This window comes from Panthera pardus, unplaced genomic scaffold (genome assembly GCF_024362965.1).
Source record: "Panthera pardus isolate Hobbes unplaced genomic scaffold, ASM2436296v1 HiC_scaffold_13, whole genome shotgun sequence".
Classification (NCBI taxonomy): domain Eukaryota; kingdom Metazoa; phylum Chordata; class Mammalia; order Carnivora; family Felidae; genus Panthera; species Panthera pardus.
In genome coordinates this window covers 81,971,130-81,992,148 of record NW_026526688.1, presented here as the reverse complement: position 1 = coordinate 81,992,148, position 21,019 = coordinate 81,971,130, and the positions used below count along the sequence as shown (strand labels likewise).

The window sequence follows — 21,019 nt, the reverse complement described above, 5'->3', positions numbered from 1 at the left end:
TGTGAGCAATTAGGCTTCGTGGCAATCAGGAGACTCAGGAGTCTTAGGCCCTTAGAAAACTAGTATGTTAAGGACGTGGTGCTTTCACTTCGCTTTCCGAGAAACGTATGCGAGATATATCTTGTGTAGAGGACAATTTCTTCCATCTTCAGGACTGAAAGGTTAAGACAACTAGTAAGAAGCGAATTGGGGAAAACATGAGAGATTAGTCAGAATCATTGCCTACTGGACCTTATGACTAAATGTAATAACTGGTCCCAGGTAGACAGTAAATTCATCCTAATAATCAGAAGTAACGATAACTAAAAGATTCTCAGGATTGTTATGAAATGCACTTATAAGTGCATTTTAATTGGTCAAGAAATTCAGAATGGAATTCACAGGCAAACAAACTGAAATTATCTATGAAAAAGAGTCGAAATGGGTAAAAACCCAATATCAGCAGAGATGTGTGTATTTACTCTTATTAACCGGTACATGGAAAGTTTCAAAGAAAAAAAAAAAAACGAACAATTCAGATATACCTTACAGGAGATTGTGGGCATCAACTTCCATTTAATGAAACTTAAAACAAAAATTTTTTTTAAGGTTTATTTATTTTTGAGGGAGAGAGAGACAGAGAGCAAGTGGGGGAAGGGCAAAGAGAGAGAGGGAGACACAGAATCCGAAACAGGCTCCAGACTCTGAGACGTCGGCACGGAGCCCAATGTAGGGCTCAAACCCACGAACCATGAGCTCATGACCTGAGCCGAAGTTGGAACTTAACCGACTGAGCCACCCAGGTGCCCCACCATCTAACTAAATCAAAGCCAAAGTTCCCCATTATCTGGTAAATGCTTTTTCTTTTTGATGTTTTATGAGTCTGAATGAAAGGCAGAGACTGTGAATACACTGGACCCCATTTTGTAAGTTTGCGGTCTGTGCCTAATATGACACCCAGAAGCATAATAAGAATAAAAATGAATGAAGTGAATGCAATTAGAAATGAAAACAATCAATGTAAGGATCCATAAGTATACTTTCTAATATATTTCTTGGTTACAATAATTATGTAGGGTCATTTGAAAACTTTTACTAATATTGTCAAAAAGCCACCATATTTGAGTATCTGAATTTCAAGTAGGATACAGGACAAATTTACGATACTTTTACAGTCATCAAGCCAAGACACACTTCACTTTATAAATAAAATAGATTTTAAAGGGCAAAAGTCAACATTCAAATTAATCCTTCTTTATATCAAAGGCTCATTATTTCTCACCTTTAATATTTTATAATTTCATTTAAAGTTTTTCATTATTTTGTAGTACATAAACATACAAGGCTTTTCTCTACTTCTTGATGTGCCTGTGACGATCATGTAATACACATCTATAACAACTTATTCTATAAACAGAAATCCTTACAAATTTAAAATGTAAAGACCAACTAATGTTTCACTACACTCAGAAAACACAGAGTCTTTATTCCAAGAGGAACTTTTACTAAAAAAATGATGTGTGAACAGCAGACACTGATGTTCACACAAGCATACTACAGACAACCCAGCAGGCAGTTTTCTGTTTTTTTTGGATTATGCTCTGGAGGTGCTGGCACAATGGAATTTCAATACCATAATTGCTTATTTCTCTGTGTATCTTTAAAATAACAGGTAAAGAAAAAACATCAACTACAAAAATAACAAAACAAAAAATGTTTTTAATTCTTCTTTTCAAAGGATGTAATTTATAACCATTACACAAATAGAGAAGAAGCACAAAAGGGGGAAAAAAGAAATAAAGTAATGTTCCAAAGGTTCAGTTTACAAGGACCTCACACTAAGTTTTTTTTTTTTTTTCTCTTCTCTGCAACTCTTACTAGAAACAGTATTATTTGCTAAAAATGCACTAGCTGCCAAGAGCCATGGTCCATCTAAAGCAAAATGCTTAAGATGGAAACAGAGTGTTAATACAGAAAAAAGAGCAAGATTCAGTATACAAATTTCTGTAAAACCTATTTAAAAAAAGAGTAAGATGAAGTTTTGATTTTGGTATCTTTTTGACTAAAAAATAACTGTGGTCATAGATAAAATACTAAAACATATAGTACTTTATTACAACAAAAAGATATAATCAAATTTCAAACTTTCTAATTAAACCTTTTTTCTGTAAGTTATTGGGAATTCAACACTAGTCTTGGTTCACATGATAGAACAATGGGAAAATTTTCCGAATGGTTGAACACTAACCCTGACAAGTGTGGAGAGCCAACTACAATACATTATATGGTAGCATAACCTGCCACCCACGTTGCTGAGAGAACAGCTTTCAAACACATGCACTGAGCTGTAAAACCACAAAATCCCTTATTACACATTGTTTCATACTCTAGGTGAAATATACCATCAATTCTTTCCATTATAAATCTTTTTTTATTACTATTTTTTGAAGCCCATTTAACAATCTGACTGTCTTTTTCTTACAATGTAAAAGATGCCTTTGTAAAAAGTAAAATGCAACAGGAATGTCATCACCCTACTACAATATTTCAATGAAGGCTGATATCTGCTGCTCAATTTCTCATAGCTTATTCTGGGGATCCATTTACCTAAAATGCATTTTAAGCTAATGTTCTTTTTGTATTTCCTTTAAAGACCAAGCCTATTGATACTGGTTCACTAAGTTTCTTAGAGCATTTGAAAATATTTACTTTAAGGAAAACTGATCTATTGCTTTGGGGGTTCTTTAATAAAATACATGATTTTCGTCATTACTAAAAAAGAGAGTGAGAGAGAGAATTAAAAACAAATAGTCAAAATTTGTCATGGAGTGAATGTTTCCTCTCTCTGTCTCTTCCCAACATTCCTCCTTCCCCCACCCTGGCGCAAATCCAAACCTATACCAAAAAACAAACAAACAAACAAATCCATTTTAGAGTCAAAGATATAATGGTACCCTGACAATATGTGTCTTACATTGGTATAACATGTAAATGAAGCAAGACTGCAGGATGACAAACATGTTTCATCCTCATTACAGCACTGCTTTGTCAAAGATGTGTTCTTACCTTCCAGAAAAGAGCTCACTGCAATAATGGCTATCAAATCTGTACAAAAGGGCTTGATTTACAGACTGGGAAGGGTGAAAAACAAAACAAAACTTAGACGCTACTTTTACAGAGATTCAAAGACACTACTACTTTGTAGAGATTCAAGATAGCTAAATCATTTCTAAAACTATGTGTGTCTAACAACTGGCCTGTTTCATTTCTTTCCAAAATTCTCCCTCCTATCCTTTACATTTCATTCCCCCCAATTCCTGCCCACCATGACCCCCCTCCAGCCACAGTCTGCTAACTGAATCACAGCGTTCCAGGACAGACATAACAGTTTCTTCTGGGGTTTTCATTTGCAATGTTGTTGGCAAAGAGAACCCTATTTGTAAGTGTTCTATTATACTAGCAAGGTCAATTAGTCCTGTGAACTCCTGGTCTTTCTGCCTGATAGCTTGGTGGATTATTCAAGTGGGACTGTTCATAACCCATAACTGAATGCAGCCAATTAACCTCAGAAACATAACAATACTAGTATCTAATGGGATTTTAAGCTTATCTTAACAACATACCACAGTAATGTCATTTTTCCCACATTGGTGGAATATTATTTGATGGAAACTCTACATTCTCCCCAAATTGAATTAATTTGTAAGCTACAATATACAAATTATATAGAGTAATTAAAAAAAGTTTAAACAGCTTTATTGCTATATAATTCACATACCATACAATTCACCCATTTAAGTTTATTTGTTTATTTTGAGAGAGAGACAGATAGGCAGCGCACACCCATGAGCTAGGGAGGGGCAGAGAGGATGCAGAGAGAGAATCCCAAGCAGGCCCCATGCTGTCAGCATGGAGCCCAACAGGGAGCTAGAACCGATGAACTATGAGATCATGACCTGAGCCAAAATCAAGAGGTGGACTCATGCTCAACCACCTGAGCCACCCAGGCATCCCACAATTCACTCATTTAAAGTGTACAATCCAATGTGCATCTATCACCACAATTCTTTTGTTTGTTTCAAGTTTTTATTTAAATTCTAGTTAGTTTACATATCGTATAATATTGGTTTCAGGAGTAGAATTCAGTGATTCATCACTTACATGCAACACCCAATACTCATCTTATACCCACCACCCATCTAGCCCATCCCCCACCCATTTCCCTCCACCAACCCTCAGTTTGTTCTCTATAGTTAACAGTCTCTTATGGTTTGGGGCGCCTGGGTGGCTCTGTCGGCTGAGGGTTCAGCTTTGGCTCGGGTCATGATCTCACGAACCATGAGCTCAAGCTCCACGTCGGGCTCTGTGCTGACAGCTCAGAGTCTGGAGCCTGTTTCAGATTCTGCGTCTCCCTCTCTCTATGCCCCTCCCCTGCTCGTGCTTTGTTTCTCTCTCTCAAAAATAAATAATATTAAAAAGAATTTTTAAAAAAATGAGTCTCTTGTGGTTTGCCAAATTACATAATTTCTGTTACAAGAAAGTTCACCATAAAGATGTTGAAGATTTTAAAAAATAATCAAAATAAAAAATAATAATCCTCCATTATGCCTATATTTGCTTCTATGGTTCATACAACTAAATTTATATAACTAAATAAAGAATAGGAGAATCCTTTGTTTTTCTAAATATTTATTTTGAGAGGGAAAGAGAGAGGATGAGCAGGGGAGGGGAAGAGAAGGGGGAGAGAGAATACCACTTCACACTTAGATCTGCTGACAGCACAGAGCCCACTGAAGGGCTCAAACACACCAGCTATGAGATCATGACCTGAACCAAAATCAAGAATCGTTCATTTAACTGACTGAGCCACCCAGGCACCCCAAGAATCTTTTATTGTGCAATATCCACTGCTCCTATCAAGATTTCTCCCAAGATGCAAAAAAACACTACTACTCTCTCAGAAGCTATGTGGAAATTAATTTGCATTATACTTCAAATATTCAAAAAGTCTTTAGTTGTCAAATATTACTTAATTTTTAAAACAACAAAAGAGAGTTTGCATTATTTGAGTGCTTACTATGTGGCATGAAATATGAATCCATACTTTGCAAACTATCTTAATCATCTCAGGAATCCAATGAAAAAGGCATTTCCCTCCCTATTCTATGTATGAGGAACCTGAGGCTTCAAAGGTGCTAAATATGTTCCCAAGTTTCACACAGCTAATAAGTTGCAAAAATAAGGGATGTAAAACCAGATCAGTCTAGTTTGCCAAATTGTAGTCTTTCAACATCACTTGGCCTAAAAATTATGAGATAACACTGAGTCATCTCCCAGGATCACCTGTATTGCCAATCTTCAAAACCACCATATAAAAGAATGATATCTAATTATAACTGAGTAACAACCAGAAAGAAATGAATGAATGGATGAATGGATGAATAAATGAATGAATGAATGAATGAATGAATGAATGAATAAGGGTGTTTTGATATCCATATAATCATATCAACACTAAAGTTTTACTAAAGGCAAGACAGTATTTTTTTTCATATCACTTCCAATCCAAATGCACTCTCACATATATGAATGGACATGCGATCTTCCACACACAGACCAGTATAACTACCTGCCCACATACATGCAATACACAAAGTCATCCAAACTGTCACACCTAATACTCCGATTTCTAAGCCAAAAGTATTTTCTGTTATGCCAGGTCACAACGAAGTGAAAAGCTGCCTTAATACTGCAGGTATCAAGATATCAGATTTCTTTTCAAAGAAGGATTTTTAAAATAAGCTGAATAACTTTTTCATACAGTAATGTTTTTTAAAACTATTTGGTCTAGTAAGGCTACTTAACATATATTCTAGCAAAAATCATACTGTGATTACCTCTGTTTTTGCTTTACCAATTTCAAACAGAAATAACTTGTTCAATCATTAGGCCAAACTGTCCTAAAAGCAAATGCCTATTAAGAGGAGCACAGCCTGTGTGCATTCCCAAAACTCAATCACTATTCCCAACTTCCCTGCTATGGGAGCTTTCAGATTGGCCAGAGTTGACTCTCAGGGCTTCACTCACTGCTTAGTGGAAATATTCGTAAAAATATTTGTGCAATTAGGATAAACAGAGCTTTTATGAAAATACTGGCTTAGCTAAAAGTAATGACAGTTAAGATGTGCATAAATGGCATTTTTAAATGTCCATTTATTCCCCCCTACTCTATAAGTTTATTATGATAAATGTTGCATCAGTTTGAAAGAATATATTCTGCAAAGAAAGTAGAAGGGCTCAGAAGTAGAATTCAGAGTCCTCAATATTAAGTCAGCTTTGCTTACTTTTTAAATAAATCAAATAAAAATAAATTGTGTTCTATAAACAGAAAAAAATTTCAATAACAGAGTGCAAAATCAAAGGATGTATCTAAGTTAGTAAACTATTGCCTTAATTAGTAAAGAAAGATCTAATATATTGACGCAGTGGATCAACATGTGATCCAACAGATCTTATACTATTAACTAGATCATATCAGGAAAATTAAAATTGCCAAACCATTTATTCCCTTTTAAAAGGCACATAATACCAATGCCACTGATGCTATAGTTTCAAAGAACTGAATCTGTAATGGAAATCTCATTAAAATAAAAAACAAAAACTAGAAAACCTGCATGGGACATATGCTCTATCCAATTCTGGACAACTGATTTTGAAATGCAAAATATCAACCTTAATTAAAAAAGAAAAAAAACCAGCTCACACAGTAAAGAACTGAATCCAAGACGACTTACCTACTCTCTGTTATTAGAGCATGCCTTAAAAAAGAGAAGACATTTATCTAGCATTTTCCAACCTTGTGCAATCATGTATGAGTAAGGATAAAGCGGCCATTATAAAACTGAAGTGAAAAAGATATATGGAGGGGCCCCTGGGTAGCTCAGTCGGTTAAGTGTCCGACTCTTGATTTTGGCTCAGGTCATAATCTCGCGGTTTTTGAGTTTGAGCACCACACTGGGCTCTGTGCTGACAGGGTGGAGCCTGCTTGGGATTCTCTCTCTCCCTGTCTCTCCACCCCTCCCCCACTCATATTTCCTCTCTCTCTCTCTCTCTCTCTCTCTCTCTCAAAATAAATAAAGTGAAAAAAAGATATATAGAAGGATATAAATTTACATTGACTGAAAAAACAATGTATTTGGTATGTTGCAGATGTTTTTACACAGCTTAATCTCATTTAATCTTAACAACCACCCAAACAAAATAGGTATTGTGATTCTTATTTTTTAAAGTAAACAGAGAAAGAACAGAGAAAGTGCCCTATATCACAAAATAGAGAAGTAATAGTACCAAGATTGCAACTCTGATCTGACTACAAAACCTATGATTAAAGCAGCATGTGGCAAAGACAATCTAGAAACATATTCCTTCCTCTGGCGTAGGCCTCATCCTTCTGTCCCATTTTGAGTACAATATTTAAAACCCAGATTGCAGATTATGAAACAGCCTGGGTTTTTGCACCCCCCCCCCCCAAAAGCCAAGGTTAGAGAACTCTGCGTTCAATGGCGAGTACAATATGACTCTGGGGGAATAGCAGCAAGTTTCAAATAACTACAAATTCAGGTTAAATGGAGTTCAGTGAGTCATGATAATTCCATGCCACTGATAATCCTGATCTTAGTCAAGAGAATTTTCAAATTTGAATTCCATACTTGCCTTAGACAATTCTCTTTCAACACAAGGCAACTCTTCATACAAGGTAAGTATTTTAAAGCAGGGAACACCTCTCAGTGCCTTTCACTAATTTTCTACAGAGAAATAGTAAAATTTTTAAATAGATAAAGCTAACGCTCAACCACCAGATTTTACAAACTAGCTGAGAATAATTTTGAGGGTTTTTTTTTTAATCCTTTTATTATCTTAAATGTGAAGCAGCTACCTAAAATGCTAAGGTAGATGAGTGAAAACAGATTTCTTTTCATTCCTCAGTTTGTTCTCATTCCTTGAAGTACCTTCCTTATCATACTTAACTTGAGCTTATCACCTTTGGGCCATGATAAGAGGTAAGTTATGAGTCTCCTGGATTCTCCCTGGTAAATTACATTTCCTTTTTTCATGATCTCTAAGAGCACATGCTTATACCAGAAAATGGGGGTGCTAGGGTAGAATCAGTTTAAAAACTAATCTGCCTTGGACCCTTTCCTTCAGGAAAGCTAAAACAAATCCCCCCCCCCCCCCCACACACACTATCTTTAAAGTAAATACAAGGGCCACTGCATAAACAACAACAAATTGCATAAATATTAACTAAACACCTATGCGCCAAGTACTTAGGCTTGAGGGGTATCAAGACAGATACTATCCTTGTGCTAGTGGAAGCTATCAAAGATTTATGGCAGCTCATAAGAAATATGCCATACTAAAATCAACAACACAAGAAACAACAGGTGTTGGCAAGGATGTGGAGAAAGAGGAGCCCTCTTGCACTGTTGGTGGGAAAGCAAACTGATGCAGCCACTCCACAAAAGAGTATGGAGTTTTCCTCAATAAAAAGTTAAAAATATGTGATGAGCACCAGATATTGTATGGAAGTGTTGAATCACTGAATTGTACACCTGAAACTAATATCTGTATGTTAACTAACTGGAATTTAAATTAACACTTTAAAAAAATTGGGGCGCCTGGGTTGCTCAGTCGGTTGAGCGTCCGACTTCGGCTCAGGGCATGATGTCATGCTCTGTGAGTTCGAGCCCCGCGTCGGGCTCCGTGCTGACAGCTCAGAGCCTGGAGCCTGTTTCGGATTCTGTGTCTGCCCCTCCCCTGCTCATCATGCTCTGTCTCTCTCTGTCTCAAAAAAAATTTTTTTTTTTTTTAAATTGAAAGAAGATGTTACTTGTCAGAAGGAAAAAAAGTTAAAAACAGAACTACCTTACAATCCAGCTATACTATTAGTATCCAAGAAATACTATTAGGTAATTCCCCAAAGAATACAAAAATACTAATCAAAGGGATATATACACTCTGATATTTACAGCAGCATTATCTATAGCCAAATTATGGAAATAGCCCAAATGTCCACTGACTGATGAATGGATAAAGAAGATATGGTGTGTATGTGTGTGTGTGTGTACATATACATTATATGTATATGTACACACACACACACATACACACACACACACACACACACACACACACACAGGAATATTACTCAGCCATAAAAAAGAATGAAATCTTGCCATCTGCAACTACCATGGATGGACGTAGAGGGTATTATGCTAAGTGAAATAAAGGCAGGCAGAGAAAGACAAACACAGTATGATTTTACTCGTATGTGGAACTTAAGAAACAAAACAAATGAGCAAAGGGGTGGGGGGGAAAGACAGAGAGAGAGAGAGGGAGGCAAAGAAACAGACTCTTAACTATACTCTTAACTACAGAGAACAAACTGATGGTTACCAGAGGGAGGTGGGTGAGGGATGGGTTAAATAGGTGATAAGGAACAAGGAGTGCACTCTTTGTGATGAGCACCAGGTGATGTATGGAAGTGTTGAATCACTTCACTGTACAGCTTAAATTAACATTACACTGTATATTAACTGGAATTTAAATAAAAACTAAAAAAAATATATTCCGTAAAATTACTAAATAAATGGCAGAAGGGTAAGTTTAGTGCATAAAAATATATATACAATTATTAAGTAGGTTACAAATTTGGCTCCATGGTTCCTGGCAGCCAAAGCAAAGTGGGTATCATTACTGGTTGTGACATGGTATAGAGGCTCTTCTACTTATAAACAGATTAGTTTCCAAAGAGCTATCATAAGTCGATTTAATCACATATGCAAATTTTTAACTACAAAAGCAACTGCTGATATCATCTACTGGTGACTAACAGAGTTGCCATACTTTGTCCCCCAATCACTGCTCCCTCACAACTGGTAGGTTTTTCATATCTACCAAAGTCCCTATGCTGAAGGGTCTTGAGCAGAAGAACCTGTGTGTATGTGTATAGTAACAACCCAAATGCCTTCCTGAATTCAGATCTGAAGGAAATTTTTACTCTGGATCTGTATTAAAAGGCCACTTTGAGATATAGTGGACTACATCCTTGACAATGTTCCTAACAGAATTACAATAATAACTTTTCTTATTTCCTAGATGTCTCAATGTAGGCCTATGGATTACCACTAAAGAGAACTTCTATAAAAGCAATTTTATAAAATAATGTAGCCAAAATATAATATTTATAATAGCTAAAGAAATGCATGTCTTTCAAGCGGCTCCTAATAAGAAAGAAAGAAAGAAAGAAAGAAAGAAAGAAAGAAAGAAAGAAGAAAGAGAAAAGAAAAGGAAAGAAAAGAGGAAATTCAACTCTTGCAGGAACAGTCTAAAGATCTAAGAATGAGCTTTTAAGATCATTGGCATCACACTCATTGCTTACACAAGTTTTGTGTGTAACACCACTTTACTGTAATTCATAAAATAGGGAAATAAAGCTTTCAGATTAAGTTTTGAGGTTTTAGTAATTATATCTAAAATAAGTATAGTAGTTAGTGGACAATGAAAACAGATACAATTCTTTTGAAAGGGGCTATTTTTCTCATGAATCTCAAAGAAACTGCAATTAGAGGAATAAGTCAAAGGCCACAGTTATTATTGTATAGGGCATGTGTAAAAAGAGACACACTATGTAAACAACATATATTGATTGGCTAGATTCACTACAATTAAGTGAGATGAGAGAAAAAGCAAAAATAGGACCTTGAAGGATAATATACTCTGCCTGAAAAACTTGATTTACTCTAAACACACTACTACTAAATAATCAGAGTACCTTTTCCTCAACTTCAGAGGAGTTTACTGAATCTAAATACTTAGGTTACCTCATATAAAACTGAAATTCGGTTAAGTTAAAGAATATAAGATTATTTTAACAGGGATTCTTTTTTTTTAAATTAGAGTAAAATAATACTTTTTAGTCTAAACATTTTACAGGATTAGAATCTGTATTTTCAAAGTTGCTTTCTAAATACAGATAAAATGGATACGTAATATACGAAAATTGTTATCGGTTAGAAGCTTCTGTCATAATTATTTTATTGATTTCTGTTATAAAATTGGAAATGTATTCCTACGTAAAAAATATTAAGGTACTCATTATTATGAAATCTCATTTGTTTTGCAGCAAGTACGCAGTCTTAGAGAAGCAGGGGAAACAAAAGTTGCCAGCATTTTATAATTGTCTCATATGAGCTCAACATGCCAGTCAAATCCTATGAAAATTTGTTACCCTGAGTGGTGGGGAAAAAGATAGATAGTATATTATATATTTTCTTTTTTAGAACGAGGCAACTTTTAGTGCAGTTTTGATTCACAGCAAAACTGAGAGGAATGTACGAGATTTCTCATACATCTCCTGCCCCTACCACCACATGCAGAGCCTCCCTCATTGCCAACATTAGGGTTCACTCTTGGTGTTGTACATTCTACGGGTTTGGACAAATGTGTAATGAAATGTATCCATCATTATAGTATCTTACAGAGTATTTTCACTGTCCTAAAAATCCTCTGTGCTCTGCCTATCCATCTCTCCCACCACTCCCAACTCCTAGCAACCTCTAAGCCTCTCACTATCTCCATAGTTTTGCCTTTTTGAGAATGTCGCAGTTGAAATTGTACAAATAATTCCACATTGTTGGAATTTTACAAATAGCCTTTTCAGATTGGCTTCTTTCAGTTAGTAATATGCATGTCAGGCTCCTCCACGTCTTTTCATGGCTTGATGGATCATTTCTTTTTAGCACTGAGTAACATTCTGGATGTACCACAGTTTATTAATCTATTCACCTAGTGAAGGATGCCCTGGTTGCCTCCAAGTTTTCACAATAATTAATAAAGCTTCATAAACATCCATGTGCAGAGTTCTATATGGATATAAGTTTTCAGCTCCTTTAAGTAAATACCAAGGAGCACTACTACCTAGTCATATGGTTGGTTGAGAGTATGTTTACTTACGTAAGAAACCACCAAACTGTCTTCCAAAGTGACCGTGCCATTTTGTATCTTCACCAGCAATGAATGAGAACCTATGTTGCTCCATATCCTTGCCAGCACTGGACACTGTGTTCCAGATTTTGGCTATTCTAATAGGTGTGTAGTGGTATGTTGTTTTACTTAATTTGCATTTTCCTGAAGACATGATGGGAAGCATATTTTCATATGCGAAAATATGCTTATTTGCCATCTGCACATCTTCTTTGGTGAGGTGTCTGTTAAAGTCTTTGGCCTACAGTTTGCTTTCTTATTGTTGAGTTTTAAAAGTATCTTGTATATTTTGGATAACAGTCCTTTATCAGACGTCTTTTGCAAATATTTTCCCCCAGCCTATAGCTTGTCTTTTCATTCTGCTGATACCAGGTATTTTCAACCTGAAAATATCTGTTGCCATGTGAAATTTTTTTGGTGGCAAAGAATGGGAATCTATGGAATATATAAGACCCAGAGTAAGAACTTTTACTCTTCATTATCAAATAAAAGTAACAGAAAATTTACACAGCTACTTAGTAAAAACATCTTAACTTGGAATAAGATAAAAGACCTCAGGCTCAGGGCATCTGGGTGGCTCAGTCGGTAAAGTGTCCGATTTCGGCCCAGGTCACAATCCCATGCTTTGTGGGTTCGAGCCCCACAATGGGCTCTGTGCTGACAGCTCAGAGTCTGGAGCCTGTTTTGGATTCTGTGTTTCCCTCTCTCTCTCTCTGCCCCTCCCCTGCTTGTACTCTGTCTCTCTGTCTCCCCAAAATAAATAAACATTAAAAAAAAAAAAAAAAAGACCTGAGGCTCAATAAAAATTGAGCTAACATATTATCTGGACAATTTCCCTACTACTGCCTCAAAGTTATGGTACCACTTAGTCTGACTCTAGATCTTGTTCTCATCAGAGTTCCTAGAGGGTTTCCTCTGCCTAGTGCCTCTGTCCTACTTAGTCAAGCACCAAAGATCAAGGCTAGCTGTGGACTATTCAATTAGAAAATTATCCTTCTAAACTAATTTACAAACGAGACAATTTGTTCTGAAAATGGTGCTGAGATTACTGAACCACTGTTTCTGTTTTCTACCACCAAAAATTACAAACACAGGAGGGAAGACTATCCACCCCACCCTTCAAGCCTACAGACCCTTGAATGATGATTTTTCTTAACTGCCTTATGAAGATAAAATGGCCAGAGAAGAAAGAATCAATTGGCTTATATTCCAATAGTTTCCACTCCAATATTCTCTCTCACTCTTTTATTCAGAGGCTTGGAGATGTTTTTTTTTTCTTTTTTCCTTAGAAATCTTATCCTCCAAATTACACTGTTTAAAGCTTTTTATAAAATCATTAAGCAAAAGCAACCAGCAAAAAGAAAAGCAAGTATTTGTAACCGCTTATGCCAAAAGCATTAGCATTATAGAATCAACCAATTTTCAATAGAATATATCAAGAAAGTAAATACATTTCAAAAATCTATAGTCAATCTATCCCGTCACTCACAAGCTCATTTCCTTGGCTCCACACTTCAATTTTTCTGAAAAAAATTTAAAGAAATATTTTGGTAACTTACAATCTAATGTGATGTTAAGCAAAAGATGGAAGGAATGTGTATTGCATGTTGATTCCCAGCTATACCACTGCCTTGCCGTGTAACATCAGGCAGTTCACTCTGCATCTCGTTTGTAAAACAGTGGGATTGCACTTTATTAGAAGTTGTTAACTCGTGGTCCTTTCACCACATCCAGACTGTGGACATACCTTGTTTGCCCAGCATATTTTAAAAATTGGGAAATTTCCACATTTTAAAAGTTGGGAAATTTCACATTCATATCCAGATTTCTCTCAAAAAATTTTAGGACTGACAACACCAGGCCTACACTCCCATGGGGCAATAAAGGCTGAAACTGGATAGAAACTGCCCCCCTGGCATAAAGGCATGGAACCTTGCTGTTACATTACCTGCCTGACTGTGTAGCATCTAAGCTTTTGATGAAATACACTACCTCTGAAGTTTCTTTCAGCTCTAACATGTAGAATGAGCCACATAGCAAAAGGTCCTTTTAACCTAAGTCTCAACTTTACTTGAATATAGGGATAATAACATCTGATCACCACTTGTGCTTTGGAGACAAAATGAAACAGTGAGTAGTGACTGCTTAGCCCAGTGACATAAATGTTGAGACTGCTTTCATAAATAGTAGAGGTTACAAACCCAAGTAACAGTGAACGAGAGGACTCAAAAACAGTACTATGATGGTCAATCCAATCTACATCAAAACTGACATGCTGATTCTTCTCTTCCTAACACAACACTGATCCCATTAAAAATCTGCTACTTGCCTCTAATTTTTAGAGATTAAGTCTTCATTCACTATGTATAAAATAAGAGGCTGAGAAAAAAAATGAAGGTCCTGAATGGGCTGACCTCAAGATATACTTTAAAGTTATGATAAAACTGTTCAGCATGCAGTTTTCAGCAAAATCTGCTGTAGATCTTTCTGTTCTAATCACGACCATTCTTAGTTGCCAAGAATAAAGAAAGATGCATTCAAAAGTCTCTATAGGGAAAGGGGGCTTACTAAAAAGTTAGCCCCGGAATCCAGGAAAAAGTAAACAACTAGGGACCAGAGAGGTCAGTAAATGCAGAACACTGGGAGCACCAGCCATTCGTTCAGCTCTATTTTTCTCTCCCCTGGTCAGTCTGATTCTGTGCCTGCATCCACTCTATTTGTTCTACACCATCCTACCTCCTCCCATTATCTTAGAGTCTATAGCCTTCTAACTTTGAAACTTGAAACGCACATGGCCCTTCACCTTACCACCCTCTCCATATCGCTATCTCACTGTATCAAGTCTGGCTAACTTGCCTGTTTCTTGTGAGTCATATTTCTGAGAAAGGCAAAAAAAAAAATAAAAATAAAACTACCAGGGGTGCCTGGGTGGCTCAGTGGGTTAAGCGTCTGACTTCAGCTCAGGTCATGATCTCATGGTCCGTGTGTTTGAGCCCCAGGTCGGGCTCTGTGCTGACGGCTCGGAGCCTGGAGCCTGTTTTGGATTCTAGGTCTCCCTCTCTCTCTCAAAAATAAATAAACATTTAAAACTAACTTTTTTAAATAAAAAATAAATAAAACTACCATACAATCCTACAATCCCACTTCTGGGTATACACCCAAAAGAACTGAAAGCAGGGTCTCAAAGAGATATTTATGTTTGCACATTCATATTCATAACAGCATTATTCACACCTCTTGTGGAAGGTCCATCAACAGATGAATCAATAAACATAATGTGGAATGTTATTCAGCCTTAAAAAGGGAAGATATCCTGTCACATGCTACAACACAGATGAACCTTGAGGACACTGTGCTCAGTGAAACAAGGCAGTCACAAAAGGATAAATACTATGAGCCCACTTATACGAGGTATTAAAAGAGTAACCAAATTCATCGGAAAAGAAAGTAGAATGGTGGTTATCAGGGGTTGAGGTGAGGGAAAATGAGGAGGAGTTGTTTCATGGATATAGATTTTCAGTGTTGCAAGATGAAGTGATTCCGAATATGTGTTGTGCAACAATGTGAATCTACTTAACACTATTGAACTGTACACTTAAAAGTGTTAAGATGGTAAATTTTAAGTTACATGTTTTTTATCACAATTATAAAAAATATTTTTTTGAATTTTTGAGAGAAAGAATCAGATCTGCCCAGATAATCTTCTTTGAAGAAAACTACACAAGCAGGGATCAGTGGCAAGCCTAGGGACTGACTGCTGGTATACTCATTTGACAACTTTTTATTAAACGCCTACTGTTTCCGACACTGTGCTAAGTTCTCAGCCAGGTGCCTACCCCTTCCCTGTTCAGCTGGCCATACTCAGTAAGCTTTCCTTATTTAAATAAAAGGGGTTGATAATCGGTATCTCTAAAACCATGGGCATTTTCACTTTTGTAAGTAAAGTGCATATTTTTATTGCATTGTACCCTGCTATATAGTTAAATAAAGGGTTTTTAATTTTGTTTTTTGTTTTCTTTGTCCCTGGCTGTTCCTACTGTCACTCTGCCTAAAAGAAACAGTGCAGTTCTTCCGTAAGTGCTGCAAAAGAGCACTTGAAAAAGGCGACTCTAGGGCACAATGCTCTTAAAAGAAACCTCATCAACTTCAAAGTTAAGTACGCATCAGCAGTACAAAACCTTCCAATTCAAAGCATTACGAAACAAAACAAGAATCCCCTTCAGAATCTTCTTCCTTGGTCCAAATATGAGAGTAGGAAAAGTTGGAATTCCTGGTATTAAATAATTTCATTGGTCTCAAATCTATAAATGTAGAAACTATTACTCCAAAGAGTGATTAAACTAAACTACTTGCAGAAGCTGCTTACTACAGAATTGCATTAAATAAATTGCCTATGAAAACATGCAACACAGGCTTAGGCAGGAAGGGTTTCATTCCCTATCTAAGTGGGTACTCCTGCCCATTCTCAGCTTCTGTGACAATGTCTCTCGATCTTCTTCTCATCACTGGCAGTTCCTTTCAGCTTTTTCTCACTGAATAATCTTTTTTCTCCCCAGTCCTTGAGTCCTTGGCATTTCCACAGTTCCAGCCCTGGCACTCTTCTTTTCCACTGCACACACTCCCTGAATGAATCGGAACTCGCACCGAAGCTTCTTACTTGCATGTTGGTAATTTTCAAGTCTACACCTCTAACCTAGACTTCTTTCTTCAGGTTTGGATCCATGTATCTGGCTACCCCTTGAAAAGCCCTCTGTCAGAAAAAATACCAGAAGTCACTGACAAAAACTAATCTCATTAGCTTAACCTTTCTCACCATACTCGATGTTCCTTAACTCTGCATTCCATTGCTGATTAATGATAAAAATCCACCAGTTGCCAAACATGAGAAGAATTCTAGTTGCCCTCTTCTACCTACTTGAAGCCCCTACCCATACATACTCCCTGTACACCCTAGGTAACAATCAGTCACGAGCCTTTCTGAATCTACTTCAAATGCACCCCTTTCTTTTGAACCCAATTGTCACAGCCTTGGTTAAATCCTCCTAATTTTCACCTGGATACCACCTAGCCGGTCTTCACGTTGCTCCAGCCCCAGCCGTCCCACGATTAAACTTTATCAATATCTCCTCATTTTAAGTCCAAACTCCCTAGAAGTCTATGAAAGTAAGCATAACCTGATTTTTGCCTACGTATTCTCACTGTAACAACTACACATCACTCCCCGCATGAACATACACTCCTTATGTGCAGAGGCCATATTACCATTACCAACACAATAAATGTGTTGAATGACAATACTTCTCCAGTCTTTCTTGCCATTGCTTCATACCTACCCAGCTTCCAGAAGTACTAAATTACTTGCAGTTCTGCCATTATGCCATGCCTTCCTGCTTCTGTACTTTTAGGTACACTGTGCCCCTTTCAAAATGCCTCACTTTATTCTCACCTGAGTGGGCTTTATGTTGATCCTTAAGATTCAGTTGAACTATCACCACTTTTAGAAAAACTTTTTTCTTAACTTTTTAAAGTTTATTTATTCTGAGAGAGAGAGAGAGACAGAGAGAGGGTTAAAGGGAGAGAGAAAGAGAGAGCACGAACAGAGGAGGGACAGAGAGAGGAGAAAGAGAAGCCCAAGCAGGCTCTGCACTGATGAGGGGCTCAATCTCATGAACCTGTGAGATCATGACCAGAACTGAGATCCAGAGCCAGGACGCCTGACTGACAGAGCCACCCAGGCACCCTAGAAAAACTTTTTAAACGGTTGCTCCTAATATTCCATTGTGTTTCCACAGTACCATATGTCTTTACTAGACTATATTGTAATTGTAGATTTACTTGCCTGTCTTTTCCACCAAACTATGAGGTGCATACGGACAGAAACAGTGACTATCTTTACTGTATTCCCAGTACCTAATACAGTTCCTGGCACTTAGCAGGCCCTAAATAAATATCTAATAAATACAGTATGAATTTGTCTTGTAATAGGAATCCCAGATTACATCTCTACATTGCCACAGTCTAGGTTTGTGATCAAACAAAAAACAAGAGATACAAGAATATTTCTCTCTTAAAATATATATATATATATATATATATAATATTCCACTATGTAACATTTTAGATTCAAAAGGAAATACATCCCAAATGCATAGTCATCTCAACTCCATTTTGGAAATAAGTAATGTATATAATCATGAATAACTCTCTTTAAATTGCGTGTTACTTTTAGAGAGGGAAAAAAAAGGATAACATTTCTGGCCTAAAAATTATGTGTATCACAACAAAATATTCCATACTCATTTCAAAGATGTCCCAGTGTCAGTTATAAAAACTAATTTTTAAAAATATTTTCTTTTAAATTAGCTAAATTTCAGTAAAAATATTTTTCCAAAGGCTCAATAAATTAAACACTGTCCTACGAAACAAATTTATGTTTATAAGTACTGCCTAAATCATTCCATTTTATATCAAGTTGTTTAAAACAGGCCCCTCATCAGAAAGTAAATATAAGTAGATTTTAAGATCGATGGATAGAGCCAGAGACTCTGTCTGCATCTTCTTACTCCACCACACACATTAACAGAACTCAAATTATAATCATAAATGTTATGTTAACAGAAGAGTTGACTTTTTAACCACTTTTGTCAAAGTACCAAATATGGACTCCCATAGCCATGCTACTGATTCAAGACCCAAGGAAGGCAGCCAAAAGGCTCGTCCACAAGGAAGAAAAGAAAAATATCATTACAGCTCTCTTAACATCGAAGACTTGTTTCAAGCTTCTTCTTTAAAAAAAAAAATCATTTGGTAACAGCTTTATTATCTGAAGACAAAAACAAGGCTTAAAATTCACTTAAGTGCTCAATCTTGTACTCCATTAATATTCTATCCTTTTGCGGTCACAAATTTTAGAAGCAAAACGCTAACAATGAATCAAAGGACAACTTTCACATATGCTGAAAATATCTGCTTCAGTTAACAAGTTTTTTTTTACAAAACTGTATAGAAATAATTTTGAAAACAGTTTCAAACAGAGAGGAGGCAAACCACAAGAGACTCTTAAATACAGAGAGCAAACTGAGGGTCAGTGGGGGGCTGGAGAGGAGGGGAAAATGGGTGATGGGCATTGAGGAGGGCACTTGTTGGGATGAGCACTGGGTGTTGTATGTAACTGATGAGTCATGGGAATCTACTCCCGAAAACAAGAGCACACTGTATATACTGTATGTTAGCTAACTTGATAATAAATTACATTTAAATAAATAAATACCACAGAGTAACTCATTTAAAAAAATAAATAATTTTGAAAGCTGTCATTCTATGTCTAATAAATCAGTTTAGTATCATATTTAAGTACAAAATTTTTTTTTAAATTTTTTTAATGTTTATTTATTTTTGAGAGAGAGAGAGACAGAGCCCAAGCAAGGGAGGAGAAGAGAGAGAGGGAGACACAGAATCAGAAGCAGGCTCCAGGCTCTGAGCTGTCAGCACGGAGCCCGACACAGGGCTCAAACTCATGAACCGTGAGATCATGACATGAGCCAAAGTCAGATGCTTAACCGACTGAGCCACCCAAGCGCCCCTAAGAAAACAATTTCCATAATAGTTTTTAGAAAGAGAAATAACTCGTTAGCAAATTGAAAAAGACTTTAATTTTTCTTGAATTTTAGCTGGAGATGCTTTCTACAAAGTTAAAATGGTCACATGTAAGACATAGTGCTCTGGGTTTCTCGCTCTAAATGACAAAAAATTTCCGGCTATTTATTTTTCCTTCTGAGAGCAAAGGAAAAAAAACAGCATTAAACCAAAATATAATGCTAAAATGCAAATGATTTAAAAATTTTAAAAGCAACTGTATCTTTATTTGAAAACTTCTCTTGAATAACTTCCTTAATAACATGATGAACATGACTTCCTATATAAAAGTTAACACAACTAGATGAAGTGTTTTGAGAAGATAATGCCATAAAGACTCTGAAATGCTAAGTCCTCCCTCCTTTACAGAAGTAGTCTTGTGTGGAAGCAATAAATCACAAACATCTCATAAATGTTCTTATGTCTTTTGTTCCCTATTTCTGAAGGATGGACAATTTTAAAAACACAAAAGTAGAATAAGCAGCACAAATGAATTCAACTTTGGCATCAAAAATGTTCTATTTGGCCAAACTTAGTTTTAGTATCTTGTAACCATTAAGCAGAAAGTTTAAGCCTTATTTCCATTTTAAGTCCCTCCTCAGGTAATAGAGATTGAAATATGCATTCAAGATTAGTAAAGGAAAGGCCTGATCTCTTTGTAGAGGTTTTTCAACAGAGGTTACAAAGATCAGGATAGAACAGCATGCTTTGTAACTAAAATGAAGGAAAACATATGATAGCAAAAGAATAATTTTTTGATAGAGTAGCCATTAGCTTTTCTTACCCTGAACTACATTTTTGTAAAAGTTACTACTTCAAATCAATAATAAAATGACAGAAAATAGGTTTTTAGAGTGTTTCAAGTAAACAAATCCATAATTTCTAGTAAAAAAGGAAAACCTATTAAACACTCCAATACACACTACACCCTCCCGTGGGCAAGCCTCCATGGAAAAATATAAAAAGATTTAGTTGGGTTTTCCACTCAGTTAAATCAGTCCTATAACTAATGAAACGATGGCTCTAAAAACCTCATAAAAGTTAACACTATTTTAATCACTTGTCTTAGCATCTGAGTTAGAAGAAAGAGTTTTTTAGAAATAACAATTTAGATCCTATAGAGTAGGAAATAAAATCATAATCTGCTTATCTTCCCTTAAAAAACAAAGTGATATCAGATTATTTCTTTAACTTAGAAAAACAGATAAATAAAGTAAATCACATGTAAAGATATATAATTAAAAGATAAAGTATACTTTATATCATGAGCTGCAAAGGCGGTACTAATATTTTAAAGCAAAATACAAAAATTATGGTTCCTTAGTGAGAACTGTGGCAGAAAAGCAGTATGTTCATTAAG

At 36.2% G+C, this 21,019-nt stretch overlaps 1 protein-coding gene across 7 annotated transcripts in view; it reads right to left on the bottom strand.

Annotated features, from left to right (window-relative positions):
* The window catches only part of ANAPC10 (anaphase promoting complex subunit 10), a 107,377-nt gene that overhangs the window by 33,232 nt on the left and 53,126 nt on the right, over positions 1-21,019 (bottom strand). The window lies entirely within an intron of this gene.